Source organism: Phragmites australis, chromosome 6, assembly GCF_958298935.1.
Source record: "Phragmites australis chromosome 6, lpPhrAust1.1, whole genome shotgun sequence".
Taxonomy (NCBI): Eukaryota; Viridiplantae; Streptophyta; class Magnoliopsida; order Poales; family Poaceae; genus Phragmites; species Phragmites australis.
This window is the reverse complement of record NC_084926.1, coordinates 10211056-10223167: the sequence shown is the minus strand read 5'-3', so window position 1 is coordinate 10223167 and position 12112 is coordinate 10211056.

The window sequence follows — 12112 nt, the reverse complement described above, 5'->3', positions numbered from 1 at the left end:
AGCATATGATCCTCTCCCTAAGAAATATTTACCGGATACTATGCCTGCTAGGGTCAAAGTGCCCATGTGCTGGTGTGAAGACCTTTGTAGAGTGATGAAGTCCTATGAATTCTCCAACACCTACGAAGGAGGTCCTTCATGTGCCCGAACTACAAGTATGATCCACTACAAGGTAGCATCCTTGTTCGCTACCACCGCCAAGTAAACACTTCTAGCCAAACTACTCCAAATACAACTAAGATTTACCACTTAACATTTTGGTCTCCATTGCAGTCTCAACCACCGCTATGTGACTTTTGTATAGTGATTGGATATTGATAAGTCACAAGCATATGTGTTCCTCCTATACACTCAACACCAGGTTGCTTGGAGACGATTCCATGAAATGGAAGATGACGAGAGGAGGAAGGCTACGTGCAAACGCATTCATGAGGAGTAGTAGAAGATGAGGGAGGAGCATAACCATGTGAAGAAGGAGGCCCATGAAGCAAAGAGTGAGAGGGCACGTAAGGCAAGACTAGAAGCTATCAGGAAGGGAAAGTACCCATGTTGCACTTAGTAGAATTGATGTTGTAATCATATTGTTTACATTCCCTAAGACATGTTAGGTCTAGATGTGGTACATAGATAGGTTAGAATGATTGTGTATTGTACGTGTCACAGTGTATATTGCAGCTCCGATTAAAATCATCGTGTTCAACCTTCATTTTTTGACAATTCCGCATATCAAAAATATCTCAAAAACATCGAATGTTGATGGACTTCAAAATACTTCAACAATAATGAATGGCGACACTTACTCTACCACAAACCAAAACGACAATGGGTCAAAACCCTAAATCAAGTTTCAACAACCCTACCTTGATATCGTTTGTTGGTTGGGCGACACCTTGCTACCTCCCATTGGATGGGCGACATTTTCTACGTCATGTCAGAGGGCCGTCACACTGGCCTGTCATGTCAAGGTGTCGCCCGTTGGCGACGATAGTCTACTTCTACAATTTTTTGAAACAGATGTGTATTTACACACACACACACACACACACAGCGAGGCTATTTTGCGTCTAGGCACAATTACAATCACCTTTGCGCCACCCCCAAGGTACGATCATAGGTAGTTGAGTTACGATCACAAGACAAAAGGTATATAAGTATGACTAGATTAGGTACCGAGTTATGACCATATATGTTTGTAGTAACTGATCTATCTTGTGGATTGTAACTATACTGCTTTTGGGGTCGTAACTAGGTGTGTGTACGGAGGTGAACAAGGTACGATCACATGACAAAAAATACATAATTACAACTAGAGAAGGTATCGAGTTACGACCATATATATTTGTAGCAAATATATTGCTTTTAGGATCGTAACTGGAGGTGTGCACAGAGATAAACTACGTTGCGCCTAGGCACATAATATATATATATATATGTGTGTGTGTGTGTGTGTGTGTGTGTGTGTGTGTGTGTGTGTGTGTGTGTGTGTGTGTGTGGTGTGCGTGTACGCGCGCGCTATTTTACACCTTATGCTATAGTATAGTTATCTACACCTAGGCCCAATCTAGTCGGTCCAACTCCTAGGCCCTACGCACCCCTGCCCCATGAGCATCCCCACCCATGTGCCCACGCGTGCCCCTACCCCATACGCCCCCTGACCCCATGCGCCCTCACCCACACGCCTGCACAACACACACCTACCCCTAGCAATCGCGCCTATGTGCGCCCACGCCATGCCCATGAGTTGCTTTTTGCCATGCCTACGCGTACGAAGTTCGGAATGCCATTTTTAAAACATGTAGTTGGTTCCCTTGTCCAAGATTCAAAAAAAGCAAAGGCACATGCATCTAATGTACTTGGAGATCATGCTGCCTCTACTGAAAATGATGCAGTTGTTGCTTCTTCTATTGAACAAGATGTTCATGTTACTCCCGTGGAAGCAAAATAGGATTGAATAGAATAGTTGATGTGAAGATGATGTACTTGAAGATCATCTTTAGTAGTTTTCAATGAAATATGCTTCATTATCAAAATATTTTTTGTTGATACGTTCCAACAGTGAACTACTCCTTCTGCCATTAAGTAGAATTATGGTTCAGTACTTGTAGCTTAATAGATATTCAATAGTTTTGAAGTTTTATTAGTTTAATAGTTCTTAGTAGTAGAATTAGTTCACCATCAAACTATTGACTACTGACAAACTAGAACTATTGAAAACTACTGAATATCCAAGGAATGCTGACTAACCTAGAACTACTGAAACTACTAAAATACCTGACTACTAAAACTATTGAATACCTAAAGACTATTGACTAACCTAAAACTACTGAATATCTGAGGATTATTGACTAACCTAGAACTCCTGAATATCTAAGGACTACTAACTAACCTATAGCTACTACAACTATTGAATACATGAGGATTACTGACTAATCTAAAACTACTGAATACCTGAGAATTACTGACCAACCTAGAACTACTGAAATTATTGAATACTAACTATTGATTAAACCAAGAACTACTGAAACTGCTGAAACCGTAAGAAAGTATTCGGTAAAATCACACAAAACTAGCTCCTTCAACGTCTCTGCCACAATGAATTAGGTGAAGAAATAGAGGTAGAGATACCGTAGATCTGTAATAAGGGAAAGGGAGAGAAGAGCTAATGAGTAGGGCCAAACATTCATGCTATTTTCAAGCCAATGGCCATTTGTCATGGGATTAAACAAAGAGAGGCTATCATGATTTTTAGACTTGACTGCCACAGTGCCACGGATCGGTGGATGCCATTTTCAAGTCAATGACAATTTGCCTTGGGGTTAAACAAAGAGGGGTGATTATGATTTTTGGACTTGACCGCCACGTGATCGGTGGATGGCGGGGTACGTGTGGGTGGCGCGCATGATGAGCGGGCATGGCGCGCGTGGTGCATGGGCGCACATGTCGAGTAGATGCAGGGGTGCACGCGGGTGAGGTCGAAGGGGGCAGGAGCGGGGGCACGTGGCGCGCATAGCGAGTGAGCGCAGAGGCACACGCGAGCAAGGCCACGTGGGGTAGGGGTCTGCAGGCAGGGGCAAAGCATTGTTGTGGTCAGGGTGGACCATGGTCCTCTGGTCTAACGAAATTTCTGTATTTTATAGTGTATTTTGAGTGCAGTCTCTCATATTTTATTAATTCGGCCATCCTATAATCCAATTAGAGCCCATTTAACTTCACCGGCCTCCTCTGAATTTCGGCTCAAGCTCCGCCACCACTGCAAGACACATGATGGGTGCGAAGGGGTGGGGTTAGGATGGGGTAGAATAGCATCCCGTTATGTATAGTACTCTATGTACTATGAAAGTGCCTCTGTTGTCGATCGTAAGGGCATGCTGCTACTTCTTTATCCCGTTCAATCATGGTCTCTTGCAGATCAACAAGTAGAGAGAACAAAACGACACGAACTGACGATTCAGAAAGGCATCTGGGTCATCTGAAAATGTCAGAATCGCAAGGTCTTTGACCCCGTCTGTCAATCTCCTATCCAGCCACCTCCAGCTATGGGTACACTATGCGCCACGGAAGCTTAGGGCCTATTTGGTTCTGCCTCGATAGGCCGAGTCAAATTTTGGTCATATGTAAAATTATATCAATGATAAAATTTAGTAGAAAAGATGTTTGGTTTGTGATCAAACTAAAGTTAGGGCAATGGCAAAACTAAAGTTAGAAGATGGTGTTTCGATGATAGATATGCCAAATTTTAGCTAAATTGTAAGCATCACGTGTGGGCCCCACACATTAGTAAATTTTTTAGCATCAAAATATAGCCAATATGGAGGCATCAAAATATAGCCAATATGGATCTTGAGTTGTAGATTTAATTGTTAAAAACACAATGGTTCAAATAGATTACAAATCTAATCTACGGTTTGAGATTATAACTGTTTGAAGCTTGCTACATCCAAAAAGTGAGCATGCAAATAAACTAATCATGTGTTGCCACCTCAGCAAGCAACAAGAGCAGTGGCCAAGCCAAATCAGGGCCACCGTTTCGGTGATATAGGTACCAGGGGTCCCCGAGTCCCGAGGCCAGGACAGCAGAATACCACATGGCATTTTCCCTCGGGGACTATCTCCCCGAGGTTCGAGAAGACTCAGTTCCGGGAGGGGTGCTCAGGGCTATGAACAGTGGTCCCTGAGTACTCGAGTTCCTTGAGGACCCGAGAATGCAGTTCCGGGAGAAGGCGCTTGGGGCCACGAACAGTGGTCCCCGAGCACCCGAGTTCCCCGAGGACCCGAGAGGTCATAGTTCCGGGAGAGGGCGCTCGGGGCCATGAACAGTGGTCACCGAGCACCCGAGTTCCTTGAGGACCTGAGAAGCCCCTTGCCGGTGGACCCCACAAGGGCTCAGCGGTGAGGTGTCAACTGGTGAGAGGCTCGATGCTGCATTTAAGAGTGAGCGTGGCCTGTCACTTCCAACCACTCCCCCCACGCCTGCTGTCAGTCCCTGCCACTGCCTGGCAGGGGGGTGTGGGGACATTTAATATGGCGGGTCCCATCGCGCGTTATCCGGCGCACCTTGGAGATATCGTCGCTGGGCTCGAGGCATATCGCCTGCCGCCCTGCTGTGTCAGGCTTGCTCTGACCGAGCGGGCACGCGGGGTTGCTCGGTGGCTGCCCGGTGGCCCCCCTAGTACACCCACTGAAAAGTGGTATGATGACGTCAGGACCGGTCGGGGACGCATTTTCAACCCCTGTAACATCAAACTGCAGCCGCATGATGGTTTCTTTACATTTATAGCTCATGGGGACTCGTGCCCTCCTTTCTGGGCACGTCAAGCCACCTCGACGGGATATAAAAAGGGGAGCGCACCCCGGAGAAGGAGAGGACCCCGGGACGACAAATAAGCTAACGAAGTCAGAACACACGAAGCTCGAAGCAAGACCGAAGCTCTAAACTTGGACAAAAATCCTTGTAACGCAAGAGATCTAGACAAAGGCATTCCAGAGTATTTATAGTATACACATAGGAGTAAGGTATTACACTCCGTGCGGCCTGAACCTGTCTAAAATCCCTCGAGCATTTACTCCACTAGCATCCAATCATCCATCCCGTCTGCATCCCACATACTCGTATTAATTTTACATACGAGGTAAATTCAGAATCATCCTCGGCCGAATCTCAAAAGGGTCCATCCCAATCCCCGCTTGAGGAGTTCATCTTTTATTACAGACAGAATAGCCATTTTCGTCCTTCAAATTTTGCCCAAAGCTCAAATCCCTCCCTCCACCTTGCCAACAATAATGTACAAAATCTGAAACTTTGATACCCCAGGTCGGTCCATGCCTACTTATTAGAATTTGTTTGTTCCATTAGAGTTAGTGAATCCACATGCGACATGACACAAAAACCCACAGAACTTCACTGAAACTCAAGTTTTCAGTCCCCACATTGTATGTTCTGTCAGAAAGATGCTATTCTTGTTCCGTATCTCTGTTCTGCTATGTTCAATTAAGTTCTCCAGCCTGTGTCTTCTCAGAGGCATACATCAAATGCTGACATCTACCGCTGAAAACATTAAACATTCCTTCCTCTACATTCTGCAGCCACATTTACATGGGTGCAAACAAGGGTATGGAATTTGGATGCGAAGCAGCTGCATTCAGCAGTCAACCTGATAACGCAGCGTATCTGCATTCCTGCTTTGCCAGTGGTAACACATGCCATATTCATATCCACAGAGATTTTCTCAGTTCTGATGTGGCTACCTGATCTATGTCACGAGATGACAATACAGGAATTCAAATGAGGAAGCTGAAATTCGCTTGTGGATGTATTACTAGTTTTGCCGGCGATAGAACTTTGATGTGTGTGGGCATTACTTCTGAAGCCGGCATGCTGCTTGTTCCATTTGTGCTTCCGCTCCGTGCTCCATCGGTTCCCTTTGCAAAATACTCTGCAATCCAATGCCAAGCGGAGCCTGCATCGGTCTCAACTTTCCGCCTCCTGAAACCCAATGAATTCTGAAATCACAAAGGCATTTTCAGTGACCTATCTTGCTTTCATGATGGTGAACTCTCTATCAATTGGTAGGACCGAGAAAGGTGACTAAAGAGAGATGAATAAAAGACTCATCAAATTCTTGGATAATCTATCCAACCATTTCACCCAACATACCTCAAATCAACAAAACCGAGAGAAATAAAACACAACAAAAATTTCTGAAAAAAATATGACTCATAGATGAATATGAACTTTAAGTTCCATAGAAATCAATTCCAAAAGTTATAGCAACAAAAAGCTTGCAATTTGATTCACTTAGATTCGAAGAAATAGATACCCGGTGAAGAGAATCTCTAAATTGATTTATAGAGGTAAGTGATATTTTAAGATTAACTCATAGATGATTCTTATCCCTCTAGCAACAAGAAGAATAACTCCAACACGATGAAAAAATTCAACTCTTCAACAAAAATGAAGATCACAATCGAAAACCGAAAGACTTGCAAACTTGCAAGGAAAGCTAATAAAGAAAAACTAGAAGGAGATAAACACAATCACAAGAAGAAACATAAATATCATTTCTTACAAAGAAACACCATATTTTGATAGATTATAAAATATTTTTGCTTAAAAAAACTCTCACATAACACAAATGCTAAGCTCTTTTCTTCATCTCCTCTAAAATTATAGCACAGAATCTCAAATAGCTGACTCAAAAGAGCTCAACCAACCCTCCCATCCTATTTATAGTCTAGTTTTCTTGACCCTAACTTTTCTAGATTATTTTCAAAATTCTATTCTCTTTCAATACACTCCTACCTACCACTAAGGGTATTTTTGTCCATTTTTTTCTCATCCATTGAACAATCGTGGCCTCTTCATGACTTAGTTTCATCTCGATGCAAGCTTCACGATAATGCCATGTGCACTTCACACTTTCTCACGGTTTTGAGGCCAAACCGTGAAACCGCCTCGCACGCTTCTCAAACTATGACTCACCGTCACTTGCTTACACATTAAGCAAGCCACCCGATGTTGACGAGTGTACTCTGTCTTGTGATCTTGACTGCCGGCAAGTTTCTCCCGCTCCCGATTCCTCATACCGTATTGTCATTTGCATCGGCATCCCTTTCGCTTGCCTTTGTTAACTCGCCATCTTCATCCACCATCTCATGCCTTGCTTGCCCTCCGTGTACAGTTAGGATCACCTTTGATTCCACCCGGCCTCCTTAATCATCTGGCACCAAGCATCCCGCTTAGCCCCGATCATCCTGCCGTAGACTGTCAAATTGCATCCATCACCCATAAATGACAAGACAAACACACACGTTTCTCTAATTCCATCTCTAATTAGTCATAATAAAAAATTCCTATAGAAATACTCATCTTAGAAAAATAGTGAACACCGGATGATCCGGTGTACACTCCTTTTGAGCATCGGACCATTCGGTATGTGTAATTCCATCTTCCATTGCACGAATGCAAAAAACTATGAAAAACACTCCAGTGAAGCCTCCAGTGTATACGCCGGACCATCCGGCGTGTACAAAAGCTCTTTCTCCACTAAGCCGAGGGAAAACTTATGGCAAATGCCCTGGTGAAGCATCTGGTGTGCATACCTGCTCATCACCGAACCATCTGGCATTCAACTTCATTCTGGCAGCAAGAAACATATCACCTGGAAAATAGTCGGGTGGTCACACCTCCTTAACACCAGACAATCAGGTGAGGTCATCAATTTTCTCTTCTGAGTCAAAATCCTCTGGCATGATTTTCTTCTGAACACCGAATCATCCTTTGTGTATAATTTCTCCAACACTTGATCATCCGGTGTGTATATTTTTCCTGGCTCATAAACAGAAAATGCAAACTCTCATTTCTCTCTAAAACCGGTCAGTAATAATCATAATCGTGCATTGTAATACATGGACATGCTCTTGAAAACCAAACTAAACTCAACATAAACATTGTCAATGACTCGTCACAAGTAAACCAAGATACATTTCCACTTAATTTTTCAATCTCCCCCTTAATGGGTCCATTGATAACATACATGAAAACCAAAGAAAGAGTTGAAACACAAAAGCCAATTAATATATCTAAGTGATCAAAAGCCAAAGACATGCAAGAACAAAATCACTTAGCATAAGAAAGATTTGCAAAAGCCCGAAGCCAAAGCCAAACTAACCGAAGCCAAATAAAGAAAATTATCACTCTTCTCTCCCCCTTGGTGGCAATGGAGTCATCAACCATTCAAAATACAAATTTTGTTATATACATATATATATATATATATATATATATATATATATATATATATATATATATATTGATAACGAGCATCATAAATCATCCACATATGAAGAAACAAGCTGACCAAGCCATGCTATCAAAACTAATTGCACCATCCCGTCTACACATGTAAGAATGTAGGGTGTGTAGGACTCATCAAATGTACTTAATAATTTATTTGCAAGGCATGGTATTCCAAACTCAACTATTTCAATATTAGAAAATATGGAGACTTGAACATTTCATTGTGATTCATTGCTTGAAAGCATTCAAGAAATAGTTCATTTGCCAGAAATTATATACATCATTAGCCTTACTTTTCAACCATACTAAGCCTATGTCACACGACAATCTAAAGAAGGTCAATGGTTTTGGTCATACACAACTTCTTCAATTTCATATCAAAGTGTAATGATAAGCAGTATTGTAAAGAAGAAGTGCGACAATACATATTTCCTTGATCTTTTGCCTATCAACTATTTTTCACCATTTAGCACATGACTTTGATAAATCACTTTCAACTCATTTTAGAAAAGATCAAAGCAATCAAGTAAGTTTGACCATGACTAGATTTAATTCAAGTTTTCATTCCAATTAAGGAATTATGACTCAAACTACACAACTACATATCTAGATATGAAAGTGCAACAATCTTGTAGCATAATCATGGCTTTAAATGACATACATATATAAAGAACAATGCTAATTATAGTTTCATTTTTTATTATTAGAAAACAAGAACCCCCCCCCCCCCCCTCACACAATGTTATATGGATGCCACACTCCAAGCTCTCCCCTCAGAAAAGCAAACCTAGTTGCATCTAGAGGTTTGGTGAAGATATCGGCAAGCTGTTGTTGGGTATCTATGTATCTCAAGTCAATTCCCCTCTTCTCATTATGGTCTCGCAAGAAATGAAATTTCACATCTATGTGTTTTGTTCTGAAGTGCTAGACTAGGTTATTGATTAAACTTATGACACTGGTGCTGTCATACAAAAGTGGCACACTCTTAAAATCTAATCCAAAGTCTATCAAGGTGGCAACCAACCATTGAAGGAATTTTTGTCCATCTTTTTCCTCGTCTATCGAACGGACGTGGCACCTTTATAACTTAGCTTTGTCTCGATGCAAGCTACATGATAATGCCACACACACTTTATACTTTCCCACGGTTTTAAGGCCAAACCGCGAAACCACCTTGTACGTTTCTCAAAGTATGACTCACCGCCACTTGCTTATTCCTTAAGCAAGCCATCCGATGTTGGCGCGTGTACTCCATATTGCAATCTTGACTGCCGATAAGTTTCTCCAGTTCCTGATCTCTCAGGCTACCTTATCACTTGCACCGGCATTCATTTCACTTGACTTTGTCAACATGTCGTCTTCATCCATCATCTCATGCCTTGCTTACTCTTCACGTGTATAGTTAGGATCACCATTGATTCTGTCTAGCCTCCTTGATCATCCGGTATCAAGCACCCCGTTTAGCCCCGATTATCTCGCCATCGACCGTCAAGTTGCATCCATCATCTACACATGACAAGAAAAGAACACACATTTCTCCAATTTTATCTCTAATTAGTCATAATAAAAAAAATCCTATAGAAATACTCATCTTAGAAAAATCGTGAATACTGGATGATCCGGTGTACACTCCTTGTAAGAGTTGGACCATCCAGTGTGTAATCCCATCTTCCATTGCAAGAATTCAAAAACTCTAAAAAAACACTCCGATGAAGCCTTCGGTGTATACATCGGACCATCCAGCATGCAAAAAACTCTTTCTCCACTGAGCCAAGGGAAAACTTTTGGAAAATGCTCTGATGAAGTATTCGGTGTGCACAGTTGCTCATCATCGGACCATCTGACGTTCAACTTCATTCTGGCACCAAGAAACATATCTCTTGGAAAATGGCTCATGTTCACACCTTCTTAACACCGGATCATCTCGTGAGGCCATCGATTTTGTCTTCTGAGTCAAAATCCTCTAGCGTGATTTTCTTCTGAACACCGGATCATTCGGTGTGTATAATTTCTCTAACACTGGATCATCTGATATGTATATTTTTCTGATTCAGAAACAGAAAACGTCAACTCCTATTTCCCTCGAAAACCAGTTAGTGATAATCATAATCATACATTGTAATACGTAGACATACTTATGAAAATCAAACTCAACTCAATATAAACATTATCAATGACTCATCACAGGCACATTTCCTCTTTAGATTCTCACAATTTCTTCCTTGATTTCTGTTCTCATTAGTGCTTGTTCAGCTAGCCATTTTACGATTAACCGGTTCTTCTTGTGTTGCTGACAAGAGCATGACAGGTGGATCCTGATGCATTTTGCATCGGCAGACCCTGACTGTGGTCTAATGGAGTGCGTTGATGTGATGAATAGAGACGTAGGAACTATTGTTTGCGGCCATTTTGTTTCTAACTTCGATATGAGATAAAAGGATATTAAGGCTATGTTTGGATGCTAAGTTTCTACGGAGGTTTAGAAAAATACTATGGTTTTATAAAATATTTTGGTTTAAGAAAACTTAGAGGTGTTTGGATATAATAGATTTTGTAGTTTCAAAAATCATAGTATTATCAAAAGCACGGTCTTTTTGTGTTCGTGTTTGTTTCGCGTGTGTCTGTGTGTGAGATCGAAGCAGATGATAGGCAAGCGATCCTCACAAATCTTTGATCACGGACTCACGCTACATGTGCCCACACCAATGCTCGTCAGGATGTCTCGGACTCTCAGTGAATAAGTTGATTTCAACTCTTCACGCTTTCGAAGCGAGTGAAAGAAACAGCACAGCCGCTGTGCCATTAACCAGGGAGTACAAAGCAGTTGAGTCATAAAAATTTCGGACAGGATCTGCACCTCTGTGTGGCTGTACTCCGAAACAAGATGCCATCAATCATGGTGCTCAAAACCCTTGGTCCATCCAGGATTCCAGGGGACGATGGAGCTTGTTGTGGCAGTACACAGAGACATTCCCTTCATCCTTTGGTATCTAGTGGGAGCAGTGTCTGATAAGGACAGTGGCCGCCCAACTCAAGCCATCATGCTTGCTCCAGTCTTGAAGGAGGGCTCTTGCTCTGCTTTGCAAGCCTTGATCTCTTTCTGTTCCTCCACTGCCAAGCAAGAGTTCATGGCTTGACTTGCACTTTTGTGTTTGGATAACAAACTAAACAAGGGTTTTTTTTTTAACTAGTTCAATGCCTGTACGTTGTAACGGTTCCGAAATTGAATTATTTTATTACATAGAGTTGCAAGTAAAGATATCAAATCCAATACACTTTTTTCTCTAACAAATTGTTTATTCATAACGGGTATACTTGCCCTTCTCACAAAGTTAGATGAGCTCAGCATTGCATTCTCCAGGAAACCCCTGGAAGAGCATCTGCATGGTTTTGCAATTGCAAACATTAACATCGTTTCTTCTGATGATAAAAATTAAGTCACTATTTAGACATACTCATACAAATTTCCCAAAAAAAAAAAGCAAAAGAACAGAAAGTTGGCATATTCCAAAAAAGCGGTGCTATGCATACGACCTCACTCACTGACCAATGATCTTACACGCTGTTTTGACCTTTTCTTCACACTGGCCCAGGCAAGGCGAAACATCCGGTGCTAATCCAAAGTAGCACGTGGATCGTATAGTAAACATTGTACGCATAGCAGTTTCAATTTTAAAAATGTCCAAATTTCCATATGAGATGAGAAATAAAATATTTAAGTGATCCCGACCATAAGTTGATCAGCAAGCTCCGAAGATGTTCAGAAAAGAAGACCGCTTTGGTTTACTTATAGAAGCTCCTCAATGATACAAACAG